The 17,478-nt window shown below is 49.9% G+C and overlaps 1 protein-coding gene across 7 annotated transcripts in view; it reads left to right on the plus strand.

The window, feature by feature from the left end:
* The first annotated feature begins 334 nt into the window (after nt 1-334).
* GRB10 (growth factor receptor bound protein 10) overlaps nt 335-17,478 on the plus strand; it is a 221,338-nt gene continuing 204,194 nt past the window's right edge. For 5 of the 7 annotated variants that reach the window (XM_024990511.2, XM_059885419.1, XM_059885420.1 and 2 more), the window contains exon 1: nt 335-526. The gene's annotated coding sequence lies outside the window, so the exon portion shown is untranslated. Of the gene's footprint in view, nt 1,163-1,213; nt 1,406-17,478 lie in introns of those variants that run through there. The other 2 variants (XM_024990508.2, XM_024990509.2) reach the window with 2 other exon arrangements.

The following is a 17,478-nucleotide window of genomic DNA, read 5'->3' on the forward strand; positions in this document are numbered from 1 at the left end:
AGCTGCCGGCTTCCAGTTCCCCGTGCCAGCCCCCAGAAGCAGCGACCTCCGGAAGCGCCCGGCTCCGCACCCCGCCAGCGCCCCGAGCTCCCTCCGCGACCCGCCCTGCGCCCAGGCCGCGGCCCTGCCCGCGCTGGCGGCCCCGAGCGGTCCGGGCTGCGGTGGCAGCAGCGGCGGCGGCGGGAGGAGGAGCAGGAAAAGCGACCGGGGGAGGAGGCGGAGGCGGCGGAGGTGGAGGCGGCGGCGGCGGCGGGCGGGGCCGGGCGGGTTTAAAGCCCATCGAGGGGGTGGGGAGGCCGGGAGGAGGCAGGAAGGGACGCGAGCGGCGCGCCGTGGCGGGCTGGGCGCTCGGAAGCCGCGGAGCCCCGCGCGGAGCCAAAGTTTGCGCGCGGTCCCCGGGCGGCGGCACGCGGGGGCCGGGACCGCCCTGCGCGCCGCCCTTGCCTCGCGGGACGCGCGCCGCCCCGGCCGCGCCGAGGGTCGCGGGCGGCCAGGCGGGAGGCGGCCGGGAAAGGCGCCGTGGCAGGTACGGAGTTGGGCGGCGAGCGAGGCGCCAAGTTACTTTGTGGCCGGCGGGCGGGCGGGCTGCAGTCCCGGCGTCATTGTCTGCGCGCGGGCCGCCCGGGCCGGGGACGCCGGGCGCCGCGGGGGCGCGGCGGGCGGAAGGGCGTCGCCTCGGGCCGGGGGCTGCGACGCGCGAGGGCGGGGACCGGGCGCGGCGCTCGGCGTCGGCGACCCCGGGGAACCCGGGAGCCCGGGCGGCGCCCTCTGGAGCCCTCCTGTCCGACGCCGGCTGCTCACGGGCCGGGCCGGGGTGGGGGCTGCGCCGCCGGGCGGTCAGGGCCAAGGCCGCGCTCCCGGATCGCCTGGAGGGTGGGCGCCGCGCGCCCCTGCAGCCCCCAGTGCGCCCGTGCTCTGGCGGTGGGGCCGGACCCTCCGGAGCCGGAGCGAGCCAGATACTGGGATCTTTCCCTTTGGTTCTGCTGGCGACCCGTCTCCCCGCCCCCAGGGCCTAACCCTAAGTCGAGGGTTCGCGGGTTAGCGGCCCGCCAGCCGGGGAAACCTGATAACAGCCGTGCGGTTCTCCGAAGGCGATTCTGATGCAACTCTCGGCCTCTGGATCGCCTCTCCCCGCGCCTGCCTGAGGACGGCCCTGGAGCATGTGCGTTATGGAAATGAGACATTCTCTACTTTTTATTGTGTTTTTCTTGTCTTGGGGTTGGAAGAAACGCCAAGTTTCTGTCATTTGTCTCGGTGAGACGGTGGGTCACGTAGGGGAGCCACAGGTGACTTTGCCCGGGCCCGAATCTTTCTGATGCATTCCTTGGAGAGAAAGCTTTATTGCAAACGTTGTCCCCAGCTTCATTCAAGAGATGCGGAGAAAAGACCCAAACAAGTAGCGCTCGTGAGTAAACACGCGTTATTGCACAACTTGCTCTTTGCTGCTGTTTACAAGGCCTAACCCAGAACACTTTGTTTCTGAAAATGCTGATTCAGCGGTTCGGAGCCCCCGAGTTTCCGAAGTGGTGTTTTCTCTAACGTTTCGCTCAGTTTTACTAAGAACACATGTTAACACAGCAACAGGCGTTGACTAGGGTTTACAGCACCAAGCCGGACGTTTTTAATAGGAGTTGGCTCGCTGATTCCTTCGTTCTTTCCAGGAGGAAAAATAGGTTCTAGGTTTCTGTGGCCAAAGAAGTTCTGACTTCTGGTGATGGTGGTGTCTTTTAGGTTAGTATTTTGTTTAGGAAAAAAGCTCTGAAACCAAAGTGTTTCCAGGAATGGTTCTAGATGACTAGGTTTTCCGATTAAGAATCAGAACTCTAGGATTATTGCATATAATATTTGAGTTTTATTGGACACATTTGAAAGAGAAGGCCAATCCCCAGATCACGGGGAGGGAATTTGAGGACAGTCACACACCCAGCAACTGGGAAGTAACTGAGAAGTGCAGCAAGGGATACTTGTGTGGCATTTCACTGTCTATGGGACACGTTCAAAGCCTGATTACTTTTAATCCTCTGCACCCTCCTGCTCCCCATTTTACAGGTTTGGAAACTGAGGCTTGGGCTTCCAGGTGGCGCTAGTGGTAAAGAACCCACCAACTAATGCAGGAGATGGATGTAAGAGACTCAGGTTTGGCCCCTGGGTCAGGAAGATTCCCTGGAGTAGGAAATGGCAGCCCAGTCCAGTATTCTTGCCTAGGGAATCCCATGGACCAAGGAGGTGGGCTATAGTCCATGGGGTGGCAAAGAATCAGACACGCACAAACCCAGGCTCAGAAGGTTAAAAATTGCATGTCCAAACACATGGCTGGCAAATGCCAGAACTATTTTTTTTTTAGTTCTCTGTGGTTCAGGCTTCTTTGCATCTAAAAGAGAAATGGCCCTAGGAGCGTCCCTGGGCCGGTCACATACCCGGGGAACCAGCAGACTCTGTTCCCATTCCCGTGGCTCCTGGATACCTGCCCTATCACTAGGCTGTTATCATTGTTTTCTTTTGTCCGCTCACTTTTTGTGCTTAGATACACATTTGTTTTGGAAGGAAATTTTGATACCACGAAGTCATGAGTCTGATATGGTGGTTATGTTTACTGTAATAAGAACTGTGTTTTAATAAAAGCTGTGCCCCGCTAAAGTCTTCTGCTGGGTATTGCCCGTGGTGTGTACAGCTTTTGGACTGGGCAAAATGCCTTTCATTGTGGACTAGGAACCTGGAGCTGGGCAGGTTCATGCCAGGGCTTGTAGCGTGGTAGCTGCCAGGATCCGAACCTGGACAGGCCTGGCCCAGTTACAGTGACCATCTCTGTGGCCATTGACCCTCAAACGGGAGAGGAGAACAAAGCCAGACTCTCAAACTTTTGCTTTGGATGATGAGGCTGTTCTAAGACTTGTCAATGTATAGAAACCAAGCTCCTGCATGAACAAAGACATCCACCGTGTCTTTACCTTCCTCTTACAGCTTTAGAAATTCTAGGTTGGTATAGCTGATAAAACTTTCAAGATGACATAGTTTAAGGAACTTATTTCCTTGGAATTCTGTCCAACTCTTAACCGCTGGTGCAAAGAGCCATGCACGGTGGTTGGCTGGTCTGCCTGTCAGAACTCTGACACTGACTGTAGGGAGTTCTGTCCTGCTTCGCGGGAGGAAGTGTGTGTGTTTACGGCTTGGAGTGTGATGCCTTGGTCAGTTTCTCATGCTGTCAAACCAACGTGGAATCGTGTGGATCTGTAAAGAGAAAACATTTGTTTTGCTTTTCATGTATGTAGTCAGTCATATGTTCATAATTTCACTAAAACTTTTTCTGCTTGTTGAGACTTTATTTCACCTGTCTTTATCTTTTGCTTAACTGGCCATTTGGAAGATTAAGGAAGATATTAGAACAGACAAGTGACTTGGTGGGCAAGTGGGTGCTTTGGGGATCTGGGAACCGTCAACAAGGTTTTTGCACCAACGGGTGTAAAACTGATCACATCCGTTCAGGCGCTGGCTGGCGTGTACATTGTGTTAATGCTTCATGGCATGTTTCTGGGGAGCTGTCTGTTCCCCCACCTTCTCTGTTTGGTGTCCGTGCTCCTGATGATCATGTCTTGTTGACTGTAAGGAGATGAGAGCAGGTAAGGCTTAAAATCACCAGTCTGTTGGCTTTTCTGTAATAACAAGGAAAAATGGGACGACTGTTTTTGAGACCAAAAAAAGCCATCAAAAATCACCCCAGAGTTAGAAATGAGTGCTCATGACTTTCTGCTTTGGGCATAAAACAACTCTGAGGAGATACCCCTTTTTGCTCCTCTAGTGGGAGAGGTGGGCTTGAGAATAAGCGGAGCCTGGCCTGCTTGAGTGTTCTTTTGTTCATCTGGGTGGATGTTGAGGTAGAAATAACTTAAGTCATAGTCTTGCTTTAGAATCCCTGCCCAGACGCATAGGATGAAGTTAGTGGGTCATGACTGGGTGTGACTGGGAAAACTCGAACATTGCTCCTGTTTTTCCACCAGTGACTTTACATCTGGCTTGGGGCGTGATTTCCTTGATTGTTCAGACCCCTGATTTGAGGGGTTTCCCATTTGGGCTTCCTCTGCCAGGTTGGACTGTGTGTTTTAGCATCTCCTTTGCCACCATGTTGTACTTTTCCACTTTTGCCCAGGTGGGTGGATGATACTGATGACTCCACTGGGCACTCTGCCTCAGCTGGACTCCTGATCTTCTTTAAGCAGCGGGGTGAGCTCATTGAGCTAGCTTTTACTAGCTCATGTAAAACAAGAGTCACAGGGGTGCAGACCTGCAGGGAAGGTGGGGTGCCTCTAGGGTCGTGTGCACCTTGGTACGTGGTGAGAGCTCAGAGATGCTGCGTCTGTGACCTAAGCCTGCCTTAGAACAGCTTGCGTGCTGGGTCATGCTGCTTTCTGTTAATTTACAAGGTCTCTTTCTATTAATTAGAAAGAAGACTTACTTTTTTTGTATTTTTGATTCTGGACCCATTAGCTGTACAAAACCTTGTGTCACTGGCTGAATTCTGCCTTCAGCACCAGTCAGTGTGAGCGGGAAGCCTCTCCTGGCCTCAGAGCAGCCCATGGGTAGGATGCTATGAGCAGAGGTAGATGGTGGGATGGAGACCTCGCCTGGCCACAGACCACTTGAACCAGACCATGGGGAAGAGCAGACATCAAAAATTGGTTCTTTGTGACCAGGAACAAGACATTTGCAGTGGCTGAGATACACAGGCTCAGACACGCTGTGATGCTGGATGCCTGTATGGAGACCGCTGGGCGCAGGTACACGGGGCCTGGTGGCCTCTGTCTTTAGGACCCCAGGGTGCTCGGTGTCTGGAGTCTGCACAGACACCTAGCTCAGCTGGGACTAAAATGCACGTGAACCACACATCCTGATGGGCTGCCTGTCCAAGTGGCTCCTGCACCATGTCTGGGGCGGTGCTGTTGGCAGCCTCGCATCTTCCAGAAGTCTGGCTGGGTCTTGGAGCCAGGTCAGCGGGCCCGGGTACTAATAGCCGCAATCTCGCCTGGTAGCACAGGCTCAGAAAGCACGTGGCCTGGAAAGAGTTTGCTGTGTTTTTGCCCTCTTCACTGTTACTGCAGCTGAAACTGCGTTGGGTGGCTGGGATCTTCAGCTGTCTGCACGCTGCCCCTACTGACCGGCGACCTGCCTGTCTGGCCCTGGCTGCGAACTCACCGTTGTCTCACTCTGCAGGAGAGAACCCAGAAGGTACCTGGAGACCCCCTGTCATGTGGCTACCAACAGCAAGGGACCCCCAGCCACCTGGATCAAATTTGAGATGCTTGTTGGAGGGGAGAGACCCTGCGAGTACTCACTTCTCCCACCTGCTGGGCTTTTGGTTTATTTTTTTGGGAAACTTTCATCCCTGGGAGTGTTTTCTTCCAGTCTTTTATGAGTTGTGAACACACTTTAATATGAAGACTTTAATTATATCCCGTATCAGTAATAATCTTAGGATTCTCTGCTCCAAGAAACTCATCTTGACCAAAAAGCTGCTACAAACTGAGGAGCGTTTCCATTCAGGGGTTTGTACGGTAGCATCATGCACAAGGCTTCCTGGGGGGCTCAGTGGTAAAGAACCTGTCTGCCAATGCAGGAAGCACAGGAGACAGGTTCCATCCCTGGATGGGGAAGATCCCCTGGAGGAGGAAATGGTAACCCTCTCCAGTATTCTTGCCTGGAGAATCCCATGGATGGAGGAGCCTGGTGGACTACAGTCCATGGGGTCGCAAAGAGTCAGACATGCCTGAAACGACTGAACACATCATGTGCATAGGAGGTCTCGTCAGGCCTGAGGGTGATGCCAGCATGAAATCTGGGACCCTGCTTGGGGAATCTTCCCATTGGCTGGGAGGTTGAGCTGGGTGATGTCCTGTGTGGACCAGCACAGATTGTGGGTGTGTCACCCCAAAGCCTCCAGGTTTCTTGCTCCAAAATGCTGTTGGATTCCTCTGAAGAACTGTGTAGGTTTCATGGGACCCTGCCAGGATGTTTCTATAGATGAAGGAATGCATGAGACCTCTCAGCATCTCCCAGTGGAGGAGGGGCAAGTCAGGGTGGCTTCTCGCTCCCTGGTTTGGTCATCACCTAACTGCAGACCTGGCCTGGCCCTTCCCCACCCCGGGGCCTGCAGGGCCGTGGTGGACACCCCTGGCCTATGTCGTGTCCTTCTCTTCCCAGCTGGGGCCCTGTCTTCCACTCTCCTGGCCTGGCTTACCCACACAAGTTGTGTCCATTTAAAGGGTCAGGAGCTTTCTAATCCCTCAATACCTCGGGCAGACTTTTGAAGTTTAGTTTTTTGTTTTAATCAGAGCAATACATGTACGTACTTTGAAGAGTCAGTTGCCCAGAAGTAACCAGGCTTATCAACATTTTCTGTATTCATCTCCGTATTTCTAAGCAGATGTTTAATAATGTATTGCAGTTCCTTACCACCTGTCTTTCTCCCCCACCCACCCAAAGCTCAGCTTCGTGTGGGATTCTTTTACCCTTCTTGGAAGGTGAGGAGTGGACCTCCGTCTCATTCGCATCCTGACCTGTACATCCTGTCTCCTGTCGTCCCTGGTGAGAGTGGCTGGACCAGCACACCCTGCGGCTGCCGTGGTCCAGACTTTCTCTGTCTTCCAGGACGTCTTGTTTTCTTCTGGAGTTGTATTTGCCTTTGCTTGGTAGTTTATGTACTTACTGCTCCCTACCCCAACCCCCACTCCAAGCCAACACAGGTGTGCAAATATTCTCTTGGACACCTTGAGGTATCCAGCTAGTTGTGTCTCTGGGAAACAGTCTCTCGTGTGCCTTTCGTCCCCAGGGGCCTGGCTGCCCTCCAGCCTCCCTGCTCAGCGCTGTCCCCGTCTCCTCCTCCATGGTCCCAGGCAGGCCCTTTGTTCTTCTCTTGGCTCTCTTGACCCCTGTTTTGTGGTTTCTTCCCACAGTTTGATGGAGAGCATTTCATCATAGCTTCCAAAGAAGAGATGCATTCAAGTTTTTTGAGACTTTGCTTGTCCAAAAATGTCCTTATTATAACCCTTCACTTTTCAGTGTTTTATTTATCTTTTATTCATTTATTTTTTCCGTGTCTGGAAACTTGTAGGATTTCCTCTTTGTGTCTTTATTCAAAAATTCCTTGTAGCTATGCCGTGTTGGGCATCTATATGTATTGTGCAGAGCACATCAAGGCTCTTTCAAGCTGGAGACTCCGATTTTTTAAAATTAGTTCTTTAATTTCTTTCCTCTCCCCCAGTTTTCTCTTCTTTCTTCCTAGAATCACTTTTATTTCATGGTTAGCTGCTGGACTTGTTCTCTATCTTTTATTTCGTTGAGTTCTTTTAAGTTGTAGAGTATATCAACTTGGCTTTTAACTGGATTTTAAATTTTTGTTTTCATTGTTAACTTCTAAGGACCTCTTTATTTCTTTTTTGATTATTATTATTTTTACTTTATTTAGACTTTACTTTTTGGACCAGTTTTACAGTTACTGCAAAATTGAGCAGAAAATATGGAGATTTACTGTTTATACTCCTTGCTCTACTGCCCCCAAATCTCCCCACTGTCAACATCCCCCACCAGTGAATGAAGGCGCTCTGTCGTGTCTGACTCTGTGCCACCCCTTGGACTGTAGCTCGAAAGGTCCTCTCTCCATGGGGATTCTGCAGGCCAGAATTCTGGAGTGGGTAGCCTTTCCCTTCTCCAGGGGATCTTCCCGACCCAGGGATGGAGCCCAGGCCTCCTGCAGCGCAGGCGGGTTCTTCACCAGCTGCGCCTCCGGGGAGTGTGTCACAGGCAGTGGGCCTGCCATGGAGCATCACTGTCCGAACCACCGCCCCCGCTTTCATGGCGCAGCACTGCTGTCTCACATCACAGATGCACGACTTTCTTAAACCTCTTTTTGGATATACTTCCTTTTTTGGGGGGGAGGGGGCTCTTTCTTCCATAGTTTCTCTTCTCTCCAATTTTTACATTATTTCTTTTTGTGCACTTTTGGCTTACCCAGAAAGCAGAGTTTATGACAAGCAAGAACTTATCTGTGGCTCAGAGGGTAAAGAATCTGCAATGCAGTAGACCCAGGTTTGATCCCTGGGTCAGAAAGATCCCCTGGAGGAGGAAATGGCAACCCACTCCAGTACTCTTGCCTGGAGAATCCCATGAACAGAGGAGCCTGGTGGGCTACAGCCCATGGGGTCTCAAAGGGTCGGACACAACTGAGCGACTGTACTTTCTTTCCTTACTGAGGGAGGCATTGTGAGGGGAGGGAGGGTGGGCCCTGAGGCTGGCCCCTAGCCGGCCACCTGGGCCACTGAGAGAAGCTGATGGTCCACTGTTGTGATCCCCAGACAGTCCTGGGGGCGGTGGGGGAGAGGAAGAGCTATTGGTTGTTGCCCATTCCCTCCGTGGAGCTGTGGGTGCTTGGAAAAGGCCTCGTGGCACGTGGCCCTTGGCCTCGGGGCTTGTCTTACCCGCACCCACACTGTTCTCTCCAGCCGCGGCCACACAGGGGCCCAGGCAGGTGAGGCTGAAGAGTGCTGTCCTACCCATTCTGCGTGACCTTCGTCTTTAGGGCTCAAGGCTTTGCTTCGATGTCTGGGCCCTGCTGTGCCACTGGTGTTCAACGAGGTCACTGGAAGGCGGATGGTGGGCCTCGGGGTATGGCCATTTGGTTGCCCTCATTGTGTGGGGAGACCCTGGGGCCCCTGTATGGGGTCTCTTCTCCTTGGCAGCCAGACTGTCTGAAGAAGCCTCTTCTCCACCGTGACTAGGAGGGCAGTGGTAGTCTGGGGCTGTCAGCTGTTCGGCATCAGCAGCTGTGCTCATAGTGGTACCAGGAGCCCTGTTACTGGTTCAGGAGAGGAACCCACGTGCCTGGAGTGAGAGCAGGGCCTCAAGGGATCAGACTGAGCCCTGCACTTCCCGTGGGCCCCCTCTTGCTTCCTTGTTCCTGATGCTTGGGGTTTGCGGCGCCTGGGTCTCCATCTCCTCTCCTGGCTGGGTGTTCTGCTCTTAGATTTGTGAGTGAGCCCCCTCCCCTGCCCCCAGCTTTATGCCTTTTAAAAGATCCCCTCTGGAGGCCCTCCGTTTCTGCTCCCGAGGCTGCAGGGCGCGTGTGGTCAGGTCCAGGAGCTCCCATCCAGGGTGGGAGCAGTGGCCGGGTGGGCCGGCACACCTCGAGGAGCGGCAGAACCGCCTGAGGTCCGGATCCCAGAGGAAAGCTGGCTCTCTCCTCCGGGGACTGTCTCTGGGACCGTGGCCAGGTCATCCCTGTGCACGTTGATTTCTTCTGGATTCTCAGGGTTGGATCCTGTGCCTTGGTTCCCTCCGCAGTGTCTACCTCCAAGCTGTGGTGATCGGCCCAGACTGGGAGGAGGGCTCGTGGTCCTGCACTTGAGGTTGGACACCCTGCTAGTTCTGCTCTCAGAACCAGCCTCCCCAGCTTTCATTGGATTGACTTTAAAATATTGAAAGAACAGAGTCTTGATCACCGTGGATCCCATCCTCCTGGGGTGAATTTCTGCTCTTCTTCACCCACTCTTTTCACTGCTTGTTCCGGGAGCTGCATGCTGGTGGCTTCTCTGCATCTGAACACGGCACCCCAGTGGGCCGCTCCCTGTACCTGTGACCGACCGTGGCACCACATCCGAGTTTAGTGTTCTAAGGGCCATGGACAGCTCCCAGTCCTTCCTACCACATGCTCTGGTAGGGAGCACTTGCTTGGACACCTCATGCAAGTCACTTACTCTCGGCCTTCGTCATCCTTTGTTTCAGGGCTGTGTTTGCATTTGTGTGTGTATGGTTATATGTGTGGAATGTGTGGAATGTATATGAAGTGATTAGCACAGGACCTGCTTACATGTAGTGTGTTATTTTCTTTGTATCTTTTGTTTTTTAACTGTCCTTTGTTTGGCTGCGCCGGGTCTTGCTTAATGCACGTGGGATCTTCATTTGTTGTGGCACTCAAGCTCTTCAATTGCAGCTTGCAAACTCTTAGTTGTGGTATGTGGGATTTAGTTCCCTGACCAGGAATTGAACCTGGGCCCCCTGCACTGGGAACTTGGAATCTTAGCCACTGGACCACCAGGGAAGTTCCTCGATCGTTTTAAAATAAAGCCCTGCTTTCTCCATGACATCCAATAGCTTTACACTTGTGACTTCAAGAAATAGCCTTTCCCATCCCTGCTATTCTTGCTCTGACATTTTGGGGCAGGTATGACCCTGGAAAACTAGAACTGGCTGGCCTTGATGGTCACGTGGGCCCCAGAGGTGTGAGGAGAGTCGAGGTGCCCAGTCTTGTGTCTGACTCAGACTTCCCCACGCGTTGGGCTCTGCAGGGCTTTGAGGGTGGGTAACGAGGACTTTGGCATCTGACAGTGGCCAGTGTGTCCTTGTCCATCAGGGTGGAGGTGGCCTAGAGGGAAGCAGATGGGATAATGGAGGGAGGAAGGGGTTGTTTGGAAGAGCCTTGAGAACCAGGGATCCAGAGGCTACAAGGTCGTGGACCATTCATTGTCACGTGGAGTGTGGTCCTGGATCTCACGGTGCACCTGGCCGGCTTAGAAGTGCCCTCCCCCTGAAGCAGAGGAGTGTGCCTAGGACAGCAGGCCAGGGGGCTGCTGTAGGGTTCTGTGCGCACATGTGGAATGATGGAGTGAGTCCTATCCAGCGCATTTATGAAGCAGGGTGGTAACCCACTCTCGCTGGGATGCCTTCCATGCTTCTCCGAGTTAGAGCAGATTGGCTGTATCTAGGGGTGTCTAGGGATAAAGAATGCCTGCAATGGGGAGACCTGGGTTCGATCCCTTGGTTGGGAAGATCCTCTGGCAATAGGCATGGCAACCCACTCCAGTATTCTTGCCTGAAGGATCCCCATGGACAGAGGAGCCTGGCTGACTACAGTCCATGGGGTCTCAGAGAGTCGGACATGACTGAATGACAAAGCACAGCACAGGGGTGCCAAAGACCCCAGGATCTGGTTTTCTGTTCAGAAGGCTCCTGATTAGGGGTGGAGTTGCATGCGCCCTGCCTGTGGTGCCTGCGCCCTGCCTGCCAGCATGCAGTGACATGCAGTGGCTCTAGCACAGCCTGTAGTGGGCTGACACCAGATGCGCCGGGGTCCAGCCCACAGTGGTCTCTGCTCTGGTCCACTCCCTAGCCGGGAGGGGCCAACCCAGGGCCACCTGCCCAGGCCCTGGTGGTCAGCAGTGCACCCTCCTAGCTGTGGCTTTTGGCGGCAGAGGGGCTCCAGGGGTGTGAGTTCTCAGGACCTGGGATCCTGGACCGGTCTCTGGCCATCCTGTCCCCAGAGTTGGGATCCCATGGCCCCTGTGGACGTTAGCTGTGGGGCGGTGGCGTTATGTAACCATTTCTAATCTTCATTGTTTAATGTGTAACAAGTAGTAACTGTGCCCAGATAAACCCAACCACTATCTCCGAGCCAAGTGGCAGGCGGTGGGTGTGGGAGCCAGCTGGGGAAGGGAGCAGATAGGGGCTTCTAGCAGTTTTCTCTGCTGAAAACGGTCTGGCTGGACATCTGATTAATCTCGGTGGCGTGTAGTCTGGCATCAGAGCCTCAGGCAAACGCATCTGGTCACACTCTGTCTTTGTCCGGGAGCCTTTGCCCTCGTTGGCAGTACCTCCGGGACCATGAATGATGTAGACATTGGGGAGATCTCGCGTTCTTGATGGAGTCCAGCTGATGGCTCCAAACACAGATGGGGCTTCTTGCCCACTGTCTTCAGAGACTCAGCCAGATCACCTGTTAACACGTGGACTGTCCCTTTGATCAGTTGCCTTTTGTTGGTTGACGGCAGGAGTCCCGGCCAGGGTGTGGATAGACATTTCCTTGGAGGCGTCGCACACAGGTAGCTATTGTCCTGCCTCTTCTACTGCCAAACGTCTCCCTCCCAGCCGAGTGAGTAGGAAGTGGGCGCCTTCCCTCTTTGTTCTCTGTGAGGATGAAAGGCCAGCAGATCGGGGGTTTTGATGATGCCGCAAAGTGCTGAGCTTCAGGTCCAGTTAGGAGTGGCCCTGGGGACCATAAACCCCTTGACTGTGGTGCGTGTCTCTGCTCCTAGACCTTTGGTGGCGTATGTGGGGCTGACCCTCTGCAGTGGGAGCAGGTCACAACCCTTGTACTAAGTATACGTGGAGTAGAATCTATAAAAATTTTGACCACTGTGGTTTACATCTGAAAATAATGTAGTATTGTAAATCAAGTATACCTCAAACCTGGAGCTGACTGTGGCTTGGAATACAAGCTCTTTATTGCAAAATTCAGGCTTAAATGGAAGAAAGTAGGGAAAACCACTAGGCCAGGTATGACCTAAATCAAATCCTTTTATGGTTGTATAGTGGAGGTGATGAATAGATTCAAGGGATTAGTTCTGGTAGACAGAGTGCCTGAAGAACTGTGGACAGAGGTTTGTAATATTGTACAGGAGGTGGTGACCAAAACTATCCCGAAGAAAAAGAAATGCAGGAAGGCAAATTGGTTTTCTGAGGAGGCTTTACAAATAACTGACGAAAGAAGAAAATCAAAAGGCAAGGGAGAAAGGGAAAGATATACCCAACTGAATGCAGAGTTCCAGAGAATAGCAGGGAGAGATAAAAGGCCTTCTTAAATGAACAGTGCAAAGAAATAGGGGAAAACGATCGAATGGGAAAGACTAGAGAGTTTTTCAAGAATATTGGAGATATCAAGGGAACATTTCATGCAAGGATCAGCACAATAAGGAACAGAAACAATAAGGACCTAAGAGAAGCAGAAGAGATTAAGAAGAGGTGGCAAGAATACACAGAACTATGCAAAAAAGGTCCTGGATAACGATTATGGTGTGATCACTCACCTAGAGCCAGACATCTTGGAGTGTGAGTCAAGTGGGCCTTAGGAAGCATCACTATGAACAAAACATTCTGGAGATACCAGAATTCCAGCTGACCTGCTTAAAAATCCTAAAAGTTGATGATGATGCTGTTAAAGTGCTTCACTCAGTATGTCAACAAATTTGGAAAATTCAGCATTGGCTACAGGAGTGGAAAAGGTCCATTTTTATTCCAATCCCAAAGAAGAGCAATGCCAAAGAATGTTTAAACTACTGGACAATTGTGCTCACTTCACATGCTAGCAAGGTAATGCTCAAAATCTTTCAAGCTAGGCTTTAATAGTACATGAACCAAGAACTTCTAGATGAACAAGCTGGAGTTTGAAGAGGGAGAGGAACTGGAAAACAAATTGCCAACATTTGTTCAATGATGGAGAAAGCAAGTGAGATCCAGAAAAAACATCTACTTCATTGACTACACTAAAGCCTTTGACTGTGTGGATCACAAGAACTGTGGAAAATTCTTCAAGAGATGGGAATACCAGACCACTGTAGCTGCCTCCTAAGAAACCAGGATGCAGGTCAAGGAGCAACAGTTACAACCAAACTTGGAATAACAGACTGGTTCAAAATTGGACAAGGAGTACACCAAGGCTGTATATTCTCACCCTGCTTATTTAACTTGTGTGCAAAGTATATTATGTGAAATGCCAGGCTGGATGAGTCACAAGCCGGAATCAAGATTTCTGGTAGAAATGTCAACAACCTTAGATATACAGATTCAGTTCAGTCACTCAGCCATGTCCAACTCTTTGTGACCCCATGAACTGCAGCACGCCAGGCTTCCCTGTTTATCAACTCGCAGAGCTTGCTCAACTCATGTCAATTGAGTTGGTGATGCCATCCAACCATCTCATCCTCTGCTGTCCCCTTCTCCTTCTGCCTTCAATCTTTCTCAGCATCGGGGTTTTCTCTGATGAGTCCATTCAGGTAGCCAAAGTATTGGAGCTTCAGCTTCAGCATCAGTCCTTCCAATGAATATTCAGGACTGATTTCCTTTAGGATTAACTGGTTTGATCTCCTTGCTGTCCAAGGGACTCTCAAGAGTCTTCTCCAACACCACAGTTCAAAAGCATCAATTCTTCATATTCAGATATGCAGATGATACCACTCTAATGGCAGAAAGCAAACAGTAACTAAAGAGCCTCTTGATAAGGGTGAAAGAGGAGAGTGAACAAGCTGGCTTAAAACTCAACATTCAAAAAATTAAGATCATGGCATACAGTCCCATTCAGTTCAGTTCAGTTCAGTTGCTCAATTGTGTCCGACTCTCTGTGACCCCATGAACTGCAGCACGCCAGGCCTCCCTGTCCATCAGCAACTCCCTTGAATCAAGGCAAATTGGAAGTGGTCAAACAGGAGATGACAAGAGTGAACATAAACATTCTAGGAATCAGTGAACTAAGATGGACTGTAATGGTTGAATTTAACGCAGATGACCATTACATCTACTACTGTGGGCAGGAATCCCTTAGAAGAAATGGAATACCCATCATAGTCAACAAAGAGTCCAAAATGCAGTACTTGGATGCAATCTCAAAAATGACAGAATGATCTCTGTTCATTTCCAAGGCAACCCATTCAATATCACGGTAATCCAAGTCTATGCCCCGACCAGTAACACTGAAGAAGCTGAAGTTGAACAGTTCTATGAAGACCTACAAGACCTTTTAGAACTAACACTCAAAAAAGATGTCCTTTTCATTATAGGAGACTGAAATGTAAAAGTAGGAAGTCAAGAAACACCTGAAGTAACAGGCAAATTTGGCCTTGGAGTACAGAATGAAGCAGGGCAAAGGCTAATAGCATTCTGGCAAGAGAATTCACTGGTCATAGCAAACACCTTCTTCCAACAACACAAGAGAAGACTCTACACATGGACATCACCAGATGGTTGACACTGAAATCAGACTGATTATATTCTTTGCAGCCAAAGATGAAGAAGCTCTATACAGTCAGCAAAAATAAGACCAAGAGCTGACTGTGGCTCAGACCATGAACTCCTTATTGCCAAATTCAGACTGAAATTGAAGAAAGTGCAGAAAACCACTAGACCATTCAGGTATGACCTAAATCAAATCCCTTATGACTATACAGTGGAAGTGAGAAATAGATTTAAGGGACTAGATCTGATAGATAGAGTGCCTGATGAACTATGGACAGAGGTTCGTGACATTATATAGGAGACAGGGATCAAGACCATCCCCAAGAAAAAGAAACACAAAAAAGCAAAATGGCTGTCTGGTGAGGCCTTACAAATAGCTGTGAAAAGAAGGGAAGTGAAAAGCACAGGAGAAAACGAAAGATACACCTATTTAAATGAAGAGTTCCAAAGAATAGCAAGGAGATAAGAAAGCCTTCCTCAGCGATTAATGCAAAGAAAGAGAGGAAAACAATAGAATGGGAAAGACTAGAGATCTCTTCAAGAAAATTAGAGATACCAGGGGAACATTTTATGCAAAGATGAGCTCAATAAAGGACAGAAATGGTATGGACCTCACAGAAGCAGAAGATATTAAGAAGAGGTGGCAAGAATAAACAGAAGAACTGTACAGTCCCATTACTTCATGGCAAATAGAATGGGAAAAAGTGGAAACAGTGACAGATTTTATTTTCTTGGCTCCAAAGTCACTGCATATGGTGACTGTAGCCATGAAATTAAAAGACACTTGCTTCTTGGAAGGAAAGCTATGACAAACCTGGGCAGTATATTAAAAAGTAGAGAGATCACTTTGATGACAACGGTTCGTATAGTCAAAGCTATGATTTTTCCCGTAGTCATGTACAGATGTGAGAGTTGGACCATAAAGAAGGCTGAGTGCCAAATAATTGATGGTTTTGAGCTGTGGTGCTGGAGAAGACTCTTGAGAGTCCCTTGGACTGCAAGGAGATTAAACCAATCCTAAAGGAAATCAACCCTGAGTAATCATTGGAAGGACTGATGCTGAAGCTGATGCTCCAGTACTTTGGCTGGCGTGATGTGAAAAGCCATCTCATTGCAAAAGACCCTGATCCTGAGAAAGATTGAGCGCAAAAGAAGGGGAAGCAGAGCGTGAAATGGTTAGATAGCATCACTGATTCAATCAACAGGAATTTAAGCAAACTTCAGGAGATAGTGGAGGACAGAGGAGCCTGGCGTGCTGCAGTCCATGGGGTCGCAGAGTAGGACATAACTTAGCAACTGAACAATAACAACCATTAAAAAAAAAAAAATGGTGTGTGTTTTTCTTGAGGGAGCTGGAAAATTCTGTATGGACACAAGTTAAATATTAATAGTGTCTGAAAATGGTACTTGTTAAACTTCAGCATGCCCACAGATCTCAGAGGGATGCGGTTATCATTGCAGGTTCCAGATCAGTAAGCTGAGTGGGGCCAGACTGTCCAGCTCCCAGGTCACATGCATGCTGCTGGTCAGTTCAGTTCAGTTCAGTCACTCAGTCATGTCCAGCTCTTTGCGACCCCATGGACTGCAGCATGCCAGGCCTCCCTGTCCATCACCAACTCCTGGAGTTTACACAAACTCATGTCCATTGAGTCAGTGATGCCATCCAACCATCTCATCCTCTGTCGTCCCTTCTGCTCCCACCTTCAATCTTTCCCAGCATCAGAGTCTTTTCAAATGAGTCAGCTCTTCTCATGAGGTGGCCAAAGTACTGGAGTTTCAGCTTCAACATCAGTCCTTCCACCAAACACCTTTTGTGTACTAAGGTGCATGCATTTCCTCTCACTTTATTTTTGTTTAATTTTCTTTAGAAATTGTCCTAAAAGGACACTTCACCTTCCTTGTAAGAGCTATTATTACTGATGCTATTACTTAATCTGGGAATTTCACTGACAGGTTTTAGTGATTAGCTCTATATTGTTATATGTGGCATTCTGTTTTATTTTTTACCATTTAAAAAAATTAAAATTTTTGTACAGTTTTTTAAAAAAAATTACTTCCAATTTACCATTGTTACAAAACATTGGCTAGATTCCCCATGTTGTATAACACATTCTTGACCCTGTCTTACACCCAGAAGTTTGTATCTCCCCACCGCTATATTGCTGCCCACTGCCCCTGACCCCCGCCAAAACACACTTGGAACCGCTAGTTTGTTCTCTGATTTTGTTTCTTTTTAGATTCCACAGATAAGTGATATTGTGCAGTATTTGCCTTTCTGTCTGACTTATTTCGCATTAGCATGATGTCCTCCAAGTCCATCCGTGTTGCTGCAAATGACATCATTTCCATCTTTTTTATGGCTGAGTAGTATTCCATCCACACATTGTATTCATAAATATGTTTATACTTTATTCCATTTATAAAAACGTGCTGAGTCCTGCTTTGATATTTAGTTGGGTTCCTGTAGGTTGTTTTCAGTGGTTTCTTTTTTGTTTGGCACTTTCAGAAAGGTTTGCAGCCTTTTGGCTCATGAATGATCTGGAAACCCTGCCTACTTATTGTATAACAATACAATAAGGTACATGGTCCTCTTGCAGCCCCTCGTGGCTGTTGAGGCTTTGCTTGGCACCATCCTGTCTTAACATCAGGTGAGAACCCCAGGTGACCTCAGTCAGTGGAAAAAGACAAGACCTGTGTCCCCAGGAGGCTGCC

The sequence above is a fragment of the Bos taurus genome, chromosome 4 (genome assembly GCF_002263795.3).
Source record: "Bos taurus isolate L1 Dominette 01449 registration number 42190680 breed Hereford chromosome 4, ARS-UCD2.0, whole genome shotgun sequence".
Lineage (NCBI taxonomy): Eukaryota > Metazoa > Chordata > Mammalia > Artiodactyla > Bovidae > Bos > Bos taurus.